Here is a 21,083-nt window from a genome sequence, read left to right as displayed (position 1 = left end):
ATTCTGGCTCGCAAATAAAAAACAAAAGTAGTTGAAAGTTAGAACACAGAGCAAATGGACAATTCTCAATCCTCCCTCTATTGTTAAACTGTACAAATCTATTGCTTTTCTAATAAATAATCCCAGCGCAGAGCATTTTCTTTGCCAATATTTTCAGCAGCGGAAGCCAAGCCAGAAGGTTCTGAAACCAACATATTGGCATGGGTGTTTTTTTTCTCCCTCTTCTAATATGCCATGGAATCTAGTTAAATATTTTTCCACTCCTTACTTCTCTCTGCGTCTTCTGGAGAAAATGTGAGTCCTATTTCCTCATAAAAATATCTTAGCATTTGACAGGTTGGGTGTCTTTGATCCTGAAATGTTTTTGGATGATTTTTCTCCCCCACTTTGACTTTGTAATATAACGCTCCATAAAAAGTATATGCATATATGCAACTTTAAAAGGGGATCCTTATTTGAAATTAAACTTTTACACCAATTAACCTCCTCCCAGTGCACTATAAAGTGCAGTAAAAACAGTGCTCTTACAGAGACCCTTGCAGTTCTCAGATTGATGCCTCCCTGGCTGTGGAACCCAGAACATCTGCTTTAAATTAGCTCTGATGGAAGGTCTACTTGTAAATGCATGACTTAATCAGCCTTACTAAAGTAAATGGCACATACTGTAGCAGAGGGTGCTTCAGAGTCAGACTCAAACCTGTCTTTCTTTTGAAGCAGAGAGGGGAAAAAAAAGGGGGGCACAGAGGGGGCAAACTTTAAACCAAAGGCGATTTCTTTTTTTTTTCTTTTATGAGCTGACATTAGCAGACGTGTGGCTGTACCATAGCCAGTCTAACTCCCAAGCAACATGTGCAGCTGTACAGGGTAAGCCTGCCTTGCTCCTCCCCATGCTCATACACCCATGCTTTCAGGCCCTGTTTAGGCGAAGACTGCAGCGCATTCGTGGAGGAGTGCTAGGTAGTCTTCTTGTTTGCCTGCAGGCTCTTGCCCAGCCTCCCTGAGAGTGCCCAGTTTGTCCTGAGAAAAGCGTAACAGCAGCTCATCCAGACGACTTTGCACAAAGATGAGTCTCTCTGCGTTGCTCAGACCTTGCTAACCTTTCCTGAGGAAAAGGAGCCACAGGCTTCCTGTTGGTTTTTAACAGTGGGGATTGTGAAGGGTGAAGAATTGCAGAAGGTCCTTATGAGGCTGAGTGACTGGGCAATAAAATGACAGATGAAATTCCGTGTATATAAACATAAAGCGATGCATGTGGGGAAAAACAGTCCTAGATTCATTATAAAATGATGGGCTCTAAGCTGACTATTACCATTAAGAAGTGAACCTTGAATGAAAACATCAGCTCAGGGCTCAGAAGCCACCAGAAAAAAAGCAAATTGAATGTTAGGAATGATTAGGAAAGGAATAGAAAGCAAACCAAAAATCACTTCATCACTCTCTACAGCCATGGTTCATCCACACCTCAAATAATGTGTGTTGTTCTGTCCCCTCATTTGAAAAAAAGGATATAGTAAACTGGAAAAGGTTCAGAAAAGGGCAAAAAGGATGATCAAAGGTTTGGAATGACTTCCATATGAGAAATGATTGAATCTGGAAAAGAGACAGATTGGGGGTGGGGATATGACAGAGGTCTACAGCACCACAAATGGTAAGGAGAGGTTGAGCAGGGACCAACTGTTCACTGTCTTTTCCAATACAAGAACTAGTGGGCATGACATGGAGCTAGTAAGAGCCAGGTTAAAAACAACAGGAAGTGTTTCTCACCTGGTGGTAACAGAGCTGTGGAAATCCCTACCAGAGGATGTTATGGACACAAGAAGTTTAGCAGTTTCAAGGGGAAAATGGATGAGAATTTAGAAGAGATTAATAGATTAGGGACCTAGAGATTAATAGATAGGAACTAGAGAAAATACTGCCAGAGAAATGAAAAACTAGGAAAATTGGAAAAAAGATGTAGAGAGTAAGGGAATAGCAAAGGAAAAGGGCAAGTGAAATGAGAGAAGACACTGGAGAGACAGAAGAACGGGTCTGGAAAGGGACTAATCACACTTGGAAGCTGCGCAAGTAGGGTTGTAAAATACATATGGAAGGTACAGGGACACAGAATAAAGAAGATGTGAAGAAAAAGGGGAGAAAGCCACAAAGGTACATACAGGTGGGAATAAGGACCATCAGAACTGGAAAATGCTGGAGAGAAAAAAAAAGTAAAGTAAAATGAGAGGGGAGAAATACTCAGGGAAGTAAGGTCTGCTGTTTGTCTGCCAAGGAAAGAGCTATATGCTGGGGATAGAAGAATGATATCGCTCCGGGACAGTTCATTGCTGCATACTGGGTGTGCTGAGGCATTACACATCCCATATAAAAATAAAGTGGAGGAACAACATCACAGATGCAAAGCAGGGTCCACAAAATTCAGAAACTACCCAAACCAGGACTGCCTGTGCAATCTTAATTTGGCCCTATTGTTCTTCACAGTCTAATTACTCAAGTATATCCTTTTCACAAAATTAACCCACACATCTCGTTTCCTCTGCCCTTGCCCAGAGCAGCTTTCGTCCCCTCTACATTTGAATAAGGCTGCTCTCTACTTTGTGCTGGTTGAACACCAGGGGAGAAGCCACAGAAGAGCCAAGGACCTCTTCTCAGTGCTCATGTCCTCATATCCAAATGACAAAGCAATAATTACAGAGACAGACCTTCTGAGTCCCCACGGGCATCAAAAACTGCCCTGTGGGGAGGTCCCAGTCCAGCCTGAGCAGCACTAGGAGCTGAAGGTAGTAGAACATGCTCAGTAAAAGTGTTTTTTTGCATTGGTTTTTTTTAGCAGACATCTAAAAAGTGTTTTCTGAGCATGTGGGAATTGTGAGTTTTTCAGCAGCTTCTTACTTGTGCTGTATGGGGAGATTTTCACAGGCACAACAAAACTCACCTTCCAACAACTTACCTGCTTTTGAGTTCTTCGCTCAGAAGTAAGAAGCACAACAGCTATTCATAGAAAAGGCACTAGAATTGTTTTAATGTAGATAAAACAGTATGTTTCTCCCAACCCTATTTTTTTGAAAGAGACAACTCCTTTGTTTTGAATAAATGCATCTCTTAAAAAGTCCCAAACATTCAACCTGAGGCTTCTGGTATATATGAGAAATCTCAGTGCATGTAATTGCATTTTCATAAATTGTAGGCAAACAAAATCAGGACATTACAATGGCAAATGCTGAGCAATTATAATAAAAGGCAGTGCAGTTGGTCCCACATGTACTGCAATTAACATCAACTTCCTTATGCCATTTTTTTTCTTGTTTTGGAACTACCTGTACTTGGGAACAGAGAGATTTTAAAATAACAAGTGTATACACTAAGAACACTGGAAAAGAAAAGTGGAAAACATGGATGCTATGCTACCAAGCGTTATGTATTTCACTTTACATGGATATTTTTATTTTCTACAGTGTGCTTCAGGAATGTGCATTAGGGTGTGAGATTGGGTCCTGGTGGATTCAGTGGAACTTTAATATATGCCCTTAAACTGGATTGAGGCTTTTCCAACCCAGAAATCACACACTAATACGAATCTCAATAGGGTTGTTAATTTAACATTACTGTTTGTATACACACTCATTGAAGTGGGTAGATAAAGACTTAAAGACTGAGATAATTTAGGGTCAGAGTAGACCATTAGATTATCTAGTCTAGTTTAGCAAAGAGTAATCCACTTACTAAGGGTAACTGTCTTTTGAGACCAGTAATTTGAGTTTGGCACAAGACTAAACTGGGTTTGGCTGAAACCTCTTTTCCAGAAAGGCATCGTGTCCTGATCTGAACACATAAAAAGACAGCAAACCTCTCACTTTCCTTGGTGATAAGTCCCTGCAACTAACTAGTTATTCAATATTTCCTTCCAAGAGTTAAAACTCTTTCTTCCACCTATGGGGTTTTGAGACACCATTCCTTTTTGGGTTAGAGAGCCTTCAGTACTTGGCATTTTGATGGAGAGACTTATATACTGTCATTAAGTCACTTCTCAGTCTTTTGTTTGTTTGTTTTTGATGAGCGAAACAGTCTGAGCTGTTTAAGTGTCTATCCATCATTTTCTCCAGCCTTTGATCAGCTTTCCTGGTGCACAAAACCTTAACATGCAAAACATTGTGTGACTACTCCCATTCATGTGGCTTACTGTATTATAGACCACACTTCCCACCCCACATATGCATGCTTGTTTGGAAATCCTTCTGATAAGCCATTCTACCAAAAGGCCTAGAATTTGTTTTTCTGAAAGGAAAGCTCTGCAAACATAGCTAGTGCATGCTTGGCAAGCAACTTTGTCTTCCATTTCCTCTGTTGAGATGCTTGGGACTCTTTGTCTCAATTGCTCTATGCTTTACAATATAAAAATATGGTTTCTGGGAAAAGCCTCCTCTCCCTCTGCTGGTTCCACTCAAAACAGAATTAAACCAGAGTTAAATGAGAGCTTTCAAACCCCAGCACTTCCTGGGGGCCTGCTCTTTGCTATCAATCCATCATTTCTTTACAGCTCATTTTTAGATGCATTTGTTAGAAGTTATTCTCTGGCTACACCCTTCTTTATGTCATAAATCAGTTGCTTCTGGCCTGCCTGGACACTGCTCAGTACTCCCAGTGCCATTCCTGCCAGCCCTCACAAAATGCAGCAGGCTGAGTCATACCTCAGCAAAAGGTCTGTAATTGCCCAATTTCATGTTATTTCTTTTCCATTAGAGAGCCAAACTAGGAGTGCCCATTTACATTTTTGGGGTAATACATATTCTAAATAATGCCTTGTTGCTGTTTTCTTTTCTTCCTCTTCTACTTTCTTTCTGTTTTATTCATTATATGTGATTCTAAAAAGCATTTATTTGGCATTGGTCTTTTAGTGTTAGAAAATGGGAGACATATTGATTGGTAGTTGCTCATGTGAAGTTGTTTAAATAGTACTTTAAAAGACATTAAGCAGCATTTCACATCAAAAACCACTCAGACACATGTATTTGGAAAGATACTGACTAGACTCATATTTCCTGTATTAAAATACTTGTATAAAAATGTGTTCTTTTCTGATTTATCAAACAAGCAAATGACCCTCCAGAGACTTTCTGGTTCAGACATGAATACCTAAACAAAGTCTTAGTGAATCATTTGAACTTGCTAGAATTTTCCATATGAAGACCATTATAAATATATCAATATTATGGTGTGTGCATATTCAATACATGCCTGAAATCTGTATCACTACAATGTCAGCTCTTCAGATGTACAAGTAAAAATGCACACAAGAACACCAAGAATATGTACAGAGAATATAAATTCTTTACTCACATTTGGTTTGCTACATGCTGACAAAATGTTTAGCTGAACTTATTTCCTCAGCTCAGCACCATAAATTTAAGCTGTAATTATAACTTAATTATAATTTAAGCTTTTTTCCTTTTCACATAATTGTTTTGCACATTTAGGGACAAGAAAACACTAGAGTGAGGCCCACTGAGCAGATCTTAGCAGATAATTTGACCCATCTGTAGGATTTAGGAGTAGGTTGGAAGATGTAAAAATATTTTAAGCAATTTAAAAGTCATGTGTCTAATTCAGCCCTCAGATATAGATGCGTAACAAACTACCAGATGTTGTAAGAAAGACAGGGAATTGTGTCAGACATGGGAAAATCAGAGTGAAAAGAGAGAGGACAATGTACAGATTTTGGCTTAGACCAGGGATTCAGGTCCTGATCTGAAACCCAAGGGGGCTGACAGAAAGATTCCTATTGTTCTCAAAGGCTTTTGGCTAATATTTCCTAATATTAGCTAAAAAAACATTAGAGGTGGCAAGGCACTGAAATATCACAGGGGTGACAGCCACAATGTCTGATACAGATTAAGATTCTTGCTGAGGCCTGAATAAAGCTGAGACAGACATATGGATGATAACTGTGTGTGCATGTGTGTGCATATCTCTCTCTCTATATATGTTAAGCATGGGTTTTATGGAATTACTCTCTTGCTCTGAAGCTGGGGAGGAGCATGCTCCAGCCCCACAAGTGGCCAGCTCTGAGTAAGGGTGATGGGCTAGGTCTACTTCTGGTCCCCAGGCTGTTCAGAAGGAGCTAAATGCCCTTTTAGGTAGAGAGGAGGAAAGCTGCCTGAACTGCTGGTACTAACATAAGGAGCTGTAGCTTGTTTGGCTTCTCAGATGTGGAACTTCCTAAACTGTAAAGTAAAAAAAAAAAGTGTCCCTGTATAGGGTATAAAACCCCTGAAAAATGGTTCATGAGAAAAGAGAGGAGCTGGATTTCCCTTTCTACCACAGGAAAAGCCTGGCACAAACTGTGGCCAGGGAAGAACAGAAACTAAATATTTATTTGCTTGTATTGTCAAAGATCAGAAGCTACAACATTAAGTCTCATTAAGACTGAGATTTGAGAAATATTAATTAGGCACTAATGAAGGAGAGAAAGCTATGGTTGACTGGCAGACTGATGTCTCGGCTAATATATGTAGGAAGCTCTCAGTGTTAGTCCTCCTAACAGAAACCTCCTGTGAGTAAACTGACATGTTTTTGGAGCAGGGGAAGAGCCTGGAAAGAGAATACAGCTGGGTCTGGTTACCCTTCAGGTACACATCACCCAGTAATGCTGAGCTATGATAACTGGCATAGGTGCCTGAGAAATCCTGGAGATCGCTTGGGAGAGAAATTCACCGCAAGGTCCAAATGGGTCCAATAGCAACCTTATAATAAGACTGAGAGAGGGAGGAAAAATCCCCTAGTATATGCTCCCTGTGGTTTAAATTTTTATGCTGTTAAAATTTTTCCATAATCCGAGTGTTTGAACACCAGTTGATTTTGGACATTTTTATGAAATATGTCTTTTAAAAATGATTTATTTTAGGATGGTGAACCAGACAGCACAGGAAACAGCTAGAGAGCAGCTGAAGGAGCAAAATTAGATGCAGTTTTAGTGCTACCTCCATGGCAAGACTCAGTGCAGAAGGAACTTCTGAATTCAGGATGCCCCCATCCTGGCGTGGACAGAGCTCCCCCTCTGCTTTCAGCCCCTCTCAGTTCTCAAATGGAGCAAAAGGGATTAAACCCTGTTGCCATGGTTAATGACACGGAGAGGCTATGGGAGAAGAAGGGCTCTATGGCCTTCTAAGGCTTGTCCAGCTTGGGGTTTTGGAGAGGATGGGCTTCAGGGGTAAAGAAGAGACTCTCCCCTGAGGAAAGTCCTGGAGATTTGTTCCTTCTCCTCTGTGTGTGCGGCTCTCGCCAGTTCTTCCAAGGGCAGCTTTGCAGCCATTGCATGATTTAATGGGATGTGCAAACTCACACCCCGCCACCACCATCTTGTCTGCCCCCAGAGCTGGGGGAGCTTCAAGCCTGGCAGCCCACCATGAGGAGAGCCCGCCTGTGCTGTGGGTGGGGAGGAAGAAAGCAAGGAACAGCTCCCCTGATTGGCCGCCCAACCCACAGGCCCGCCTCCAGGTGGTCAGAGCAGCCAATCCCAACTGGCGAGAGGGAGAGCAGGGTTCCAGTGGCCTTTACCACAGCACTTGACCTGCGGCGAGTTGTCTTCTGCCCTCTGCGCTGCCCAGGTGGGCTGAGGGGCAAAGCTCAGAGGTGTGAGTAGGAGCTGCTGCATGGATGGGCAAAACTGATAGGGGCTGGGGTGCACCGGGGCGTGTGGGTGTGAAAGATGGATTGGGAGGCTGGGGGAGGAGGCAGGGCAATGCCAGGCTCCAAAGGGCTGAAATCTCCTCGCAGTAAACTCGATGGAGAGCTTATTGCCTTGTGTACCCCTGCTGGGAGGATTCAGAAATGAGATGAGAGACTGCACATCACACTTCAGTTTCATTTGAAGTATTGGGCTCAGGAATTTGCATCATGTCTGTGCAGCTTTCTTGACATCATCGTTACAAGTTCAGCCGTGTGGTAATGTGGGGGAAGGGGTCAGGTTGTCATGATTTCTTTCTATCAGTTAGTTTTCGTTCTCCAAGTAAAGGTAGCCATGTTTTGTTACCTTATGTTAAAATTGACTCTTAACAGACACAGCTGAATCGAAGCTAGCCCGTATACAAATCAGATGGGATCGCTGTTTCTCTTCCTTCAAGATTTTGGGGCAGAGAGGTCCTACCTTGTAGTGTCAGAGCTGCAATAAACTCAGAGCAGTGTGTGACAGTTAACAGCAGTGGACACCCATCCCCCTCATCAACATGGGTCTCTTATGGTGGGATTCACATCTCAAGCTTGTTTGGTAAATGCCTGTCCCATCACAACAGGCCTAAACATGCAGATTGTACTGGGGCGGCTTCCTGCATTTGTGTAGGGACACTGTTAACGCTTTTGCAGATCTCCAGTTCATACAAGTGTCCACCTTGAGTTAGCTAGGAAAATAGTGCCAGGAATTACGTATATTTTTCTAGTCAGTAGTGAAAAATATTCCCTTATGGACCCTTGGATTTCTAGACCTCTGCAAAGGCAAGGCTGATCGGTCACTTCTGGAATGACTGTTAACCACAGGATTTCACTCAGACTATTTGTAATGGAGAGGCATTGTAGGCCAAATATCATACTAAGTGCCTCCGTGCAAAAGAGTGTCTTTAGTAATCGTTAGTGCTAGCACGTGAAAAGCTTAGATGAAATATTCTGTGGTTCTGCATCAGACATGGGTGTTGCTAGTTGTCCTCCATAAACTGCTACCTTATTGTAACGATCAGCACAATGATCTCCAGTGTAGCTGTTGCTCTGTTACTGAAATATGAGCACATCTAAGTTCATGTGGGTGTGTGTCTATCCATGTACTTCTGCAAGTGCGGGAATTAACTCCATTTCTGTATTTCATTTCATAGGAAGGGCCAATTTCCTGCACTTAATGCCTATCAAGAGTTTGTCTGACTCAGCAGCATGAGAACTCCGGAATTATGCCTTGTAATTCAGGACCTTCAAGGTCTGTAAACCTCAAATGTTTCATTGTTGCCTTCGTTGTTCCATATTTCCTTCCCTTATATATCTCACTGCTTTCTTTTATTTAAAATGTATGCTGTGATGGCCTGGGATAAAGTGTGTAGACTGTATCTGCGTATCGGTTAAGCTAGTAGAAGCTACTCCAGAGTTTCCCTTTCAGTAAGAGGGCTTTGCGACATGAACATAAATCTTTGAAGTATGTGTTGAGCCAGCTGCTACATCATTTAAAAATAGTCAGGTTGGTGCCAACAAGACAGATCACTCAACTTGGGGGCCATAAACAGAAATCAAAGGCATGCATTAGCAATGCCCCAGTGTTTGTATGGTTCCACGACGAACCCTCTGCCCCTTCTAGCATGTATGTGATGGTGTTACAGAATAGTCTGCTGTCACTTCTATAATGTATCAATGTCACCCAGCCTGGGAAGGTGCCGTATGTTGGAGGCTGTATGAAGGTGGAAGACATTTTCTAACTTTTTATGTTAGATTGTAGTCAGTTTTCTCAACTTCACAATAAAGGAGAGGTTTTAAGAGTTCTTGTTCTTACATCCCCAGCAGCTTGGGTGACATGCCGTTTGGGTATTAAATACTTGAAAAGGGTCAAAGCCTATGAAGTGGTCAAAGGGAAAAGAAACAAGGTCAAAAGTTTAAGCCATGATACATGGTAGGCAAGGAGAACTCATATTTTAAGCAGTCTAGACAGCATATTAGCAGAGAAAGCTTACTGTGTTGTACTCTGTTTATGGGAGTTTTCCATAAACTGCAAAAAATATTAGGAATGCGGCATAACCAAAGCTTTGCCTTTTCCTGTTGAGAATAAACTGTTGCACAGTTTATGTTCAAAGAGCATGGCATCTATACACACTTAATTCAAGTAAAAGGGCCACAGGGCCTTAGGGGAAAAGATGAAAAAAAAAAAAGCTTATTTAAGATGATTTTTTTCCCCTTAAAAAAAAAAAAAAGTAATTTACGTATCTGTCTGGAGACAGGTACAACATAGCCATTGGTGCTTTATAGCAGATTTAGGAGGCGACTGCAGTATTTGGGCACCTGTGTGTTTTATGTTCACATGTATATATTTTCTTGTTTGCAGAATGAAAAATATGCAGTCTTGATTCATTTACTTTGCTCGGCTTGTTTCAAGCTTTTTTTTTCTCACTGAATAAAAAGCAAAGTATGTGGCATTTTCAGTCCATAAATCTTGCTTGCTGTGGGCTAAGTTCTGCTCACAGCTCTTATTTAGAGTAAGTTAATGAGGCCAACACGTACCCCAGGGCAGAATTTGGACCTCTGAGGCTACCTGGGTAAAGCTGCCTAAGTGGAAGGATGGTTAAAGCACTGGCTTGGGACTTGACAGACTTGGGTTCAGTTCAGTTCAGCTCAGCTCTGTGATGTGACCTGTGAGCTCCTGGGGGAAGTTGCTTACATTCTCTCAGGCTCCATGGCTGCACTCCACGATGATCCTGGATTGCAGCACTTACTTACACTCTTTCTTTCAGTGTTGCGCTAAAAAGTCACACCCTTACCTGCCCATTTGTATCACTACAGAAATGGAAACGATTGTTATTTCGGTCTGACATGAGTGCCAGTTCTTTGGGGCAGGGACCGCTTTTTCGTTTGATTCCTTTCTACAAGAAAGATTGTCCGAAATGTTCTGTTAACAGCAGTGCCATCAACAAATCTGATTATTGATGTACTGTGCTTTTAATATCTATTAGCTCTAATCAAGGAATTCTTGTCAAAACTCACTTGAGAAATACTGCTTATAACCTCTAAGGTTACCTGCAGATAATTAACTAAAAAGAAGGCAGTGAAATAGCTGCCCACATGGGTCTGTATCTAAAATACACCTGTCAAGACACTTTTTTGCAAAAACACTTCAGCTATTCCAGTTCTGGCTTTCACTCAGGCAGACTGACCGTCTAAATTGTGAACACATTCATAGTCCTCATGAAGAAGAACTCCCTATCTGGACTCTGGCCTATAAACCACCACCATGAGTTAGGTTTTTCAAGAAACACAGTATTCTTTAGGAATAATTTCTGAACTTTAGATCAGGAGTTTAAAATATTGCAGTGGGATTTTCAAAAGCCCTCTTTGGGAGCCGTGCTGGGCCAACGTAGGGCAGTTTTGTAAGGCCTGCCATACATACTTTGAGTCATGCTATCCACTTACCTGCAGGTGTTTACGTATACCGAGCATTTTGCTTAGTCTTGTATGTATGCAAACACTGTAAGGTTATCAGGTTCAGTTTGATTGTGGCTGGGTTTGTATTTTGTAAAGGTGAGGCCATGAGAAGAAAGAACAAGGAGAAAAATCAAGTGGGATTTAGAAAGAGGAAGGCAGGAAGATGGGGGGGGGGAAGATGTGGGAGCTACATGAAAAAGCAAAACAAGGATAGGGAAAAACTGTTAATTAACAAATATTACATATATGAAGTATGTAACAGTCCAGCCAGCGCCAGCCTTATGAGGTGTACCTGATCTTATACAAATGTTATGATACTGCGAAAGAGTTTCAAATTTGAATGGTATGTTCTTATTGCTTGTAAGCTTGTGTGGTCTTAAAGCATCACTGAAAAAGGGCTGAGAGATAGCAGAGCGAGCAGCTGTTCTCTGCCAGGAAGATTGCTGGGATTTGAATCCCAGGTAGGATTATAATTTACAGTGGCCCTTGCAACAAAGTCAAGGTGCTGCAGGTCTGTCCACTGGGATGGCAAACTGAGTGCCTGCCATCTCAGAAAGAAAAGTGGAGTTTTCTTCCCAAGAGGGTAAGGATGTCTGAACTTCTAGCAAGGTAAGCTGAGGAAATTCACATGGAACAGAAATCTCACTGTGAAGATGAGATGAGGGAGGATTTTTAGCAATGTGCAGTGATGAGTCATTGCAACTTCTATTAATATAATTGGCACGTATGTAAATAAATTCACATGTGCTCCTCTGAAAAGTTAGCTCATGAGGTCAGTCAGCAATAATAAACCAAGAAGAAATACAGTTTCATAAAAACAGTGAGCCATGGCATTATTTTCCAGTCATTTTAGAAAGAAAAGGAACAACTTGATCATTTGCAGTGGAACAAATGACTGTGTATCTCAGAAATTGTCTTTTAGCTCTGTACAGGTATGTTTCATGCACTTCAGAAACCACATTCATTTGCATGTGGTTTCATAGAAAAGTTTGCTGAAGAAATCTGTGCATTCTCTGATTGCTGAAGGACAACGTATGGTGTGTAGGTATATGGCCAGATCTGGGAATGTAAATCAGCACAGCTCCCTGGAGATCAATGGAGCTTCATTATGCTGTACCCATTGAGGATCTGACCACATATAACAGGAGCTGGATGAAGTCCTTTCATGTTTCAGGTAGTGTTATACATTAGCACCATAATGCAGGGCTGCCTTCCTCCCCCCCTCATAAAAGTCTGAAACCTGTTGCTTATTATGCCCTTAGCCACCCATTCATAGTTCAGACACCCTTGAGTCCAACATTGTACAAGAAGAAACTTGTGTTCTCTGAACAAAAGCTGCTGCTGCTCTTAGGGTGGGACTTTCCAGACTTATGGGTTATCCTAATAAAACCCAGGAATGTTTTAAAGGCAGTAGCATTAGAGACCACCAACTATTTTATTGTTGAAGCCTAAAAGAAAAATCTATTATACCTGAGGTTGACCCTGTAGCTGTTTCTTTTAGCAGGCTCCTTAGAAAAAAGTAGAAGGGCTGAATTTTTACAAGAGCATTAATGCATTATTTTAGATTGCATGAGTCTGGATATTTACACACAACTATATAACAAGCATGTGAGAAAATAAACTGGATTTGGCCCCATCACATCTCCTTTCTAATGCAGAACACAGAAGAAACAGTATAAACAAAGACGACCAAATCTTGCCTGTTCAGTATGGCTATTGTTACTTTTCTAGGTGTTTGTCTGTCCTGGCCTCATCAGTGTAACATGTGAATCGAGTTCACTTCTCAAGTACCATGCACACAAACCATCATTTATTTTAACACTTGTCCTGCTGAAGGTAACAAAGCAGATGATGTGAAAGCAAGCCATGCTCCGTAGCTAATGAAAGTGGCTAGTGGCTGTTGTCCTGGGCATGTGGTTTTTAATTTTTGGAAAAGGTGATGACAGGTTTGCTTATGGTACCCCAAATTAGATTCAGTGATCCGAAGCCTCATCCAGGTTCCTTGGTGGTCATATATGGTTATGCAGAACCTCCTTCACTAGCCATACCTTTTGCCATTAATTATAGCTTTGTTGGTCACTACATTAATATTTCTGTCACGAAGTACTCTCTTTGGAGGATGTGAATATATAATGCAGATTTTCAGGGTGAGGATTTAATTACACAAGTGTTGCTTGCCTTCTCAAAAGAGCAATGTCCAACTGTCTCTCTCAATACAGGATGATATATGTAATTGAGAAGATCTGAGCCTAGCCATAAAACTTGCTGTAGCCCTGACACTTGAGACATAGGGCCAGGTTGTCAAACTCTTGGACAAAGAACATTTGTTCAAAATACACTGAGGGAACTTGCATCTCCACATGTGAATATCTGCCACAGTGTATATGGTAGCCTAATTTACACCTACAAATTCCGGTAGGTATTTGTACTGCCTGCTGATAGTGAGGGTTACAGGAACTCATCTGAAAGAGGGCCTACAGAGCTGGCCCCTTGCCTTACTAGTTTAGAGGAAAATTCCTGCCAATTTGGCTGTTTTAAAGTTAGACTTCAAATGAAAGAAAAACAGAAATTAAAAGTGTTAGATACATTTTGGCCTTATATTAAGGTGGTTTGATTTAAATTAAAATGTGATACTCGACATGGGATTACCTCTTAAAATGTCCTTGTTTCATTCCCCCTCTGCCTAAGAGGGGAGAAAAACAGACACAAAGAAACAGTGATCAAGATCTAGAGATTTAAAAATCAGCTCATGTGCTTAGTCCAATGTATTCCCTGATCTACCCACACATTTATTCTCTTGCTCACACACAGACAGAATTAATTCATCCCAAGATGCAATTGTGCATCTGTTTTATATATTTGACTAGTCACTTTCAGAAATATTTTTAACTTGTGGGGAGCATTTACAAGTGTAAGAGCAAGAAAGGTGACAAATAAAGGTGAGAGTATACATTTGCCAGACAAGAATAATGAGACGTAATAACTATGGACAAAAACCTACTTCTCTGTGATCCATCCTATATGTAATTCCCAGTAGGGATTCAGTGATTTCACCTGGAAAGTATTGAGAGGTTATAAGGAAATCCTGCCTGTTAATAGAAAGCATAGGTAGGAGTCAGGTCGTCTACATCCACATCTACAGTAGCACAAATTTCTACTGCTTGGTTTGAAGGTAATCTCAAGCTGCCGGTTAAATCAGGCCAGCTGCTATTAGCTGCTCATCCAAACCAGCACATGACAATATGAAGCAATAGATAGGAATGTACAAGGCAGGATAAAGTCTAAATAAAGGACCCTGTTGCCTTCCAGACAAACCCCTTGTTTCCTCAGGTGAACTTTTGCCTTCATTCCTATTCATGAATTCTTAATCTTCTTGCTAAAAATCAAAGATGTTGTCCTCTCTCTGACAGCAACTGGGTCTTAAACAAGTTTCCTGACTTAACTTGCCCTCACACAAATGCAAGCTGAAGATCCATCTCTGTTCTGAGCCCCTGCTTCTTTCCGGGTTACTTAAACTGATAGGGATTTCTCTTTCCTTCTAATCTGAGGATCCTACTGACAGGGCTGCAGATGAGGAAAGGAGGCTGACCACAAAATGCTGAAAAGTGAACTACCTCCGGCTTCCTTCAAATCCTTTTCCTAGTCCCAAAGGAATGTATTCAGGAGGCCAAATGTCTCAGGAAGCAGCTGCCACGCTAAATACTTCTAGCTGGGAATCGGTCCTGAGATGGTGGGAAAGTTGAAGTGGTTTGGAAAATGTTAGTGAAATCGCCTTCGAAACCAGCTTAGCAGAGAGCTGCCACTCAGCTCATGTTTCAGTGGCGTAGAGGAGATAAGAAACCCCCCTCACAGCGCAGAGGCAAGGAGCTTTTAGCACTTGATACGTCAAATCTTGTTTAGGGTAAATAAGCAAAATTACAGTGCTTCATTGCTTTGGAACTGGGGTGGTTTTTTCTCCTCCTGAGAATGATGGTCCATTTTGTGCAGCATACCCAAGGGGTGCAATGTCAGGAAGCGATGTCTACAGTCATACATTTGAGAATTGTGGTGTTAGAGCAGGTTTTAAAGCATTCTGTAGTCTCTGAGATTGTGTTCTAGTACTGCTTCAGGAGCAAGGCTGCATCCCAGTGTGGAGAATGTGTGTGTTCATTACAAGGGAAGAAAAGCTGGTTGCCTTAGGGGCTTGCTCAACTTCAGCTCTTATGTCCAGAGATCTTGGTTAGTGCAAGTGCAAATGTTGGGCTGAAAAAGGCAATAAAAAGCCTTGATTCAGCATATTTATATCAAAACTCATCAATTGTGACTAGTTTATTCTCCAGTTACAAGAGGTTTGGGGGAAGTAAGGTTTATCCTTTGCTCTTTGCTTTTCTTGGGATAGATGATACAATTTAGGAGGATCATCATCACTTTTTTTTGTGGTGGTGGTGGTAACTTAAATTCTTGTAAAAACAATGCATCACTGTTGTACAGAGAAACTCCAACAAAGCTTTTTTGGGGATGAAACATTCCCAAATTCTAATTCTCCTAATCCCTGAAGTGTTTTAGGAGGGTGGAATAGACCTGCTGTTTGCAGAGCAACAGGGCTTGCTACTTTGCGAAGTGTTGCAGGCAAGACCGACCTCTGCAGGACGAAGTGAAACAAGTCTAAGGAAAACTAGACTGGAACTGTGGCTTGTAGTAGTAGCAATAAAAAGTAAGTGTTCTCCCATTTTTTTAAAAAAAGTCTTTCCTTTTCCCCTATTTTCTTGAGTCAAACTCATAGTGTATATTTACAGAAAGGAGCAGGTGACATTTTTGTGTGGGCTCCAGCCCTCCTCAAGGAGGGTTTCGTTTGCTCCCACTGCTGCACAGAATGGTTGCGAAGGGTAATAAACTCTTGCCACTAGTTTTATTCAGGGTGAAAAGCTCCTTTGAAAGTGGTTGTCAGACCCTAGGACAGGCCACGCTTTGCTATGAATTTGAAAGGTTACACGATGGTGAAACTCAGCCTAAAACTGAAAAGGGTATTAACATTTTTCCAAGCCCCCTTGGACCAAACCTGAGATGGGAGACAGCGTGTGTGTGTGTGGCAGATTGGGAAGTGTTTCTCCTCCTACATGCTGAAACTTAGTTTAAGTCTTTTTTCTTCTCTTTTTTTTTTTAAGGGTCCTGGATCAAAAAGTTGCCTTGACTGTTTTAATGGCTGTTCTGGTTCTTTTCCTTCTAATTACTTGCCAGTGCCAGAGTGAGTTGTTCTTGTACAGTCACCACTGCAGATTCTTTGGAGACCCCAAAACAGTTGAATAAAAGCTAGTAAATCTAACAAGTTGCTCAGTGAGCAGTGGAACTTGTGAAGCCAGGCTTCCTGTGCCTCTCCGGTGTGGATGCTTTGGTGACTAATAACATCAGTGTCTCTGAAGTGGTTGCACATGTGGATTCTCTGATGGCTGATAAAAGGTGAGCTCACACTGTGGTTTTTCTCCTCTGAGGAGTTCCTGACTTCCATCTCTCCCCTTTTCCGATGTCTGTGTAAGAAGTAGGAACTTGATGTATTTGAGTTCTCAGCGCTGCTGTGAGGTTTGATTGAGATTGCCAGACATATTTAAGAGCTGAGAGGGAGACTTAAGAGGGAGAGCGAAGACTGATGAATGCATGTGCACACACGCACATGCACACAAGGAGTAGTTTGGTGACTCTTTAAGCTGGCCACTGAAAAATGCAGCGCCCCTCTCCCTCTGTGATCACTGCAGGCTGCCCATTGCTCCTCTCTGACTGTTCTTGGCACGGACATTTACATAGCTGGGCGGTGAACTGATCACACTTAAAAATGTGTGAATGATTGGGTTTGGATATTAGGTTTGGGTTAATAAGACTGCATGGCTTATCTTTTTTCAGCCAGCACCATTCCCTCATCTGATTTGCTGCAAGGCTGCACAAACACTTCCTGCAGAGGTAGAAGTGGGTGGGCAGGAGGAGTGGGGTGAAGGGGTGCAAGTATTTTTTCTTTACACTGGCAGGGCCTGCTTTAAATGCACACTGAACTACAGCCACAGACACCATGAGAGCACACCCTTCTTTCTTAAGGAAATAAAGCTAAAATTATCTCTAAAAAAAGTGGTGGATTTGATACCTAGCAAAGGAAGAATAAATATGAAACAAATGGTCAAAACATGAAGATTTGTTTTTCCAGCAACCCTAACTTACACAAAGAGATGTTTCTTTGTGCAAGAATAATGAAGAGGGCAGAGAGAGCAAAGAGGTTTTGCAACTACATCAAGCTCTCAAATGTAGAGCCAGGCATGAGAATTTTAACAAAAAATTCAAACTACCATGTAAAAAATAGCAGCAGGGAAGTCATGGCAAAGAATACAATAGTTATGAGGAGATAATCACGCCAAAAGCATTGCCTAAGGATGCTTAAACCTCCATCACTTGGACTCTTAAATTTGGTGCTGGATACTGTTCCATGGAAGAGGTAGTGTTTCTATGAACACTTAACAGCTTTACTATATGTCCATCCTGCTTCTCATTAGATTTGTGTGCCCTTCTCACTTTTTAAAATGGCAAAATAGCATTACTGAAATTACATCCGATACCTAGGCAAATTGCATGTCATGGTTCTTGATGTGGGAGTGTCAGGGAAAAGTTCTGTGCTTGTGTTATGCAGGAGATCTAATTTGGTTATCACAATGATTCCTTATGGCCTAAAGATCTGTTAATGTATCACTGCCTGGGCTTTGGCTTCTGAAAAAACAGGTTATTGGTGAAATGGAGCTTTTGAGACCTGGTTTCTAAGTGCCAGAAAGTTCTTGGTTTTCAGATGTATTTTGTACGTGGTTCTTTCTCTTTGGCATTGAGAAACATAGCCTTGGTTCCTGCTCCTGTTGTGATGGACTGGTAATCTTCAATTCTGTTCCAATTGATTGTTTTTCAGGGCCACAAAGACACTCTGATTCTGTTTTGGATGTCATGTTCCTGGACCTCTGCAGAGTTTCAGGACTTGCATCTTAAATGGCCAGGAAGATCTTAAGTCCCTGCTATTATTTCTTGTTCACTATCCCTGTCACTGTCCGTTACTGTCCTTATTCTTACCATTGTTGAAGCTTCACGAACCCAGAAGAGGAAGTCTAGCTCTCTCCCCCAAAGAACTGGTTGTTTCCACTTTACGTTATATTCATATTACAGCCATCGGCATACTGCTTTCATTCTCCTAACTCTGCACTATGCTATGGGATGTAGCTAAGGAAGAACTTATGCTCAAAATACTATTTTGGGAAGAAGTGCTACTTCAGGTAGAAAAAAAATGACAAACTATGAGCACACAGATTTCCCCTTCCGTAGATATTATAACTGTGAATACTGTTGGGCAAGCTCTTCTGAAATTAGAAATCAGGAAACCTGACAATGTCATGGTTGATAATCATCTGACAACTGACCACTGTGCTGCTTAGTGCCAACTGGCAAACACCTACCATAACCAATGCAATGGAAAAACACAGTAATGCAATGTCAACCAATACCTACATTATTCCTCATATTCCCGCTTTAGCCTTTTACTGAAAATTTAATTATGATCTTAATTACTCTTCTGTAGTCTATGTGCTGCAGAAATACACTGGAATTTATTAAAATGCCTATATTTTTTTCCCCAAGGCAAAATACTTGTGTAATTGATTTGAAGCAGGATTTCATTTTGATTATACTACAGTCACTGGACTCCTGAGCTGCTTCAGTTCCCTGCTTGCTTCCAGGAGGCTTTCTTTTTGAATAAGCTCAGTCTCTGCTCGTCAGTCATCTGGCTTTCAGCTCTTCAGCATTTTCATCCCAATCCCCTTCATATGCAAGCCCAGATTACAGGAGTTTGTTCCAGCTCCAGATAAGTAGTAGCTGGATTTTTCTTTCCCAGTTGCCAAAACTGCCGCAGTCCATCACAGAAAACATAGTCCAGCTACGACGCATCGCAGCCTACAGGGCCTTGAGGTACTTGGCCTGCAGCCCCTATTTTGGTGAGTCATGTGTGCAGAAATGAATATTGACCAAAGGTAAATATCCCAGGCTCCCAACAGGAAAATAAAAATGTGCCTGCAAAGTTGATTACAGAAATGGATATTTTCTTTGCTGAAGACATTGCATTTTTGCTATTCCACCAGAAAATTTGAACCAGCACTAGTTAAATGTGAGGGGTGGGTTTCATTTCTCCAAATGGAAGTGCCTACAGTGTAGTCCTCTGCACTGTGCTAATATTCTGCATTTCTTTGTAGCCTATGGAGAGAGGCACATTGAGCATGTGGTTTATCTTATTGAAGATGTCCAAAGCAATTCAGATGAGCTAAATCTGGAAGTGGTCTAGTTCATTCTCTTCAGTGATTAAAGGGAGCATAAAGTGATTACGAAACAGACCTTTAAGTGCAAAATCCACTCTAACTCTAGAGAAGTAAGATGTCAGAATGTCTGCAACTTTGTTGATTTTGTTATTGCATTTTTTTCACCATGTTCAGGCTGAGCTCCTACTCATCATGAATATCTTAGGGTGATTTTAACAATCAGGTATTGCAGCTGTGACATTATTACCATAAACCCTAGCTCAGAAATTACTCCAGAGTAGCTGAAATGTGCTTTCCATCAACACTAGGTAGGGACATGTCTCTTTCCCTTCCTTTTTGTTTGCAGGGAGGGGGAAAGGGAGCAAACCATGTCTTTCGCAATTCAAAACTTAACAGTCTCCACTTGTGTCAGAGTTCCCGTATGACTTTCTTATAGTACAGTGGGATCTTATGGAATGGAGGATCTTGTTTCACACACATCTGTCTTTTTTGAATGCATATCACCACAACAGCAAACACTTGGTTTTAGGGACCTCCTGTGCCAATACTTGTGTCTCATTGGGAAAGGAAAGGATTTTCCTCACTTGGCAGGTGAACATCTAGATTGCGTCTCATATTCCGTCTTCTCAGAGCCAAGGTCTGCAGAACATGCATTATGAAGGCAGTAGTCTTAAGGCGTCAGGAGAATGAGCCAATGTTATTAAACCTGTGCTTTTTTTCCTTTGCAACAGTGTTTTTCAGCCTGTGGTCTGTGTACCTCTGGGAGTCTGTAGAATACTCCAAGAGGTCCATGAAAAACAAGTAACAGAAGCAGCCCTATTGTCAGTTGGTTTAACTTCTCTATACAACAATACATACCTCTTTTGGAAAAAAAATTAGGGGGCTTGTAAATTGAAAACTGTTGAAAACTGCAGCTCTGTAATGTTACAAGGAGTAATTTTTCTAAACGCTTAGATGTGTGAGGGGTCAGAGGGTGAATTATTCTAGCTTGGTGGTTAGCACAATCACTCAGGCAACAGCAGTTGCTCCAATAAGCATTTAATTATTTTGTACAAACAGGAGAGACTGAAAAAGTCCTACCTCCAAGTATCCTATAGTGCAGTAATTAGGAAAATCTCTAGGAAGGTGAGAGGCTTGAATTGGGCAGGAAAAAATGTGAAGCTTAGCACATCTATGGAGAAAGTTCCCACCTTCTCTATACTGGATATATAAAAGCAACACCTTTCCACACATCTCTCTTTGTGATGTTTTGTGCTGTGTGGGATCTGGTAAATGTTTCCTTGTAGCTGAACAGTTGGAGCTGTACACATGCTCAGCGTTGGAGTGGTTGTACACATGCCCAGCAACAAGAGACTATGAGGGTGGTAATCTAGATATACAGGCTCAAGTAGCACTGCATCTAGGGTGCTGAAGATCTGTGTTTGTGAGTTGGGCACCAAAAGATGCTTTATGATTAAGCCTTTTGTGATTCATCCAAGGCCACACAGGAGGTCCTTGGTAGAGAAAGGATGTGAGCCCGAGTTTGCCAAATATGAGGCCAGTACCTTAACCACAGGGCTGTGATGTCTACATTAACACAAGAGAGGCAGTGACCAGATCAAGGGTGAGCAAGAGAAGCTTTTTTCC

This window comes from Haliaeetus leucocephalus, unplaced genomic scaffold (genome assembly GCF_000737465.1).
Source record: "Haliaeetus leucocephalus isolate CR32 unplaced genomic scaffold, Haliaeetus_leucocephalus-4.0 Scaffold944, whole genome shotgun sequence".
In the NCBI taxonomy this organism is placed as follows: Eukaryota; Metazoa; Chordata; class Aves; order Accipitriformes; family Accipitridae; genus Haliaeetus; species Haliaeetus leucocephalus.
Note: the sequence above shows the minus strand (reverse complement) of the source record.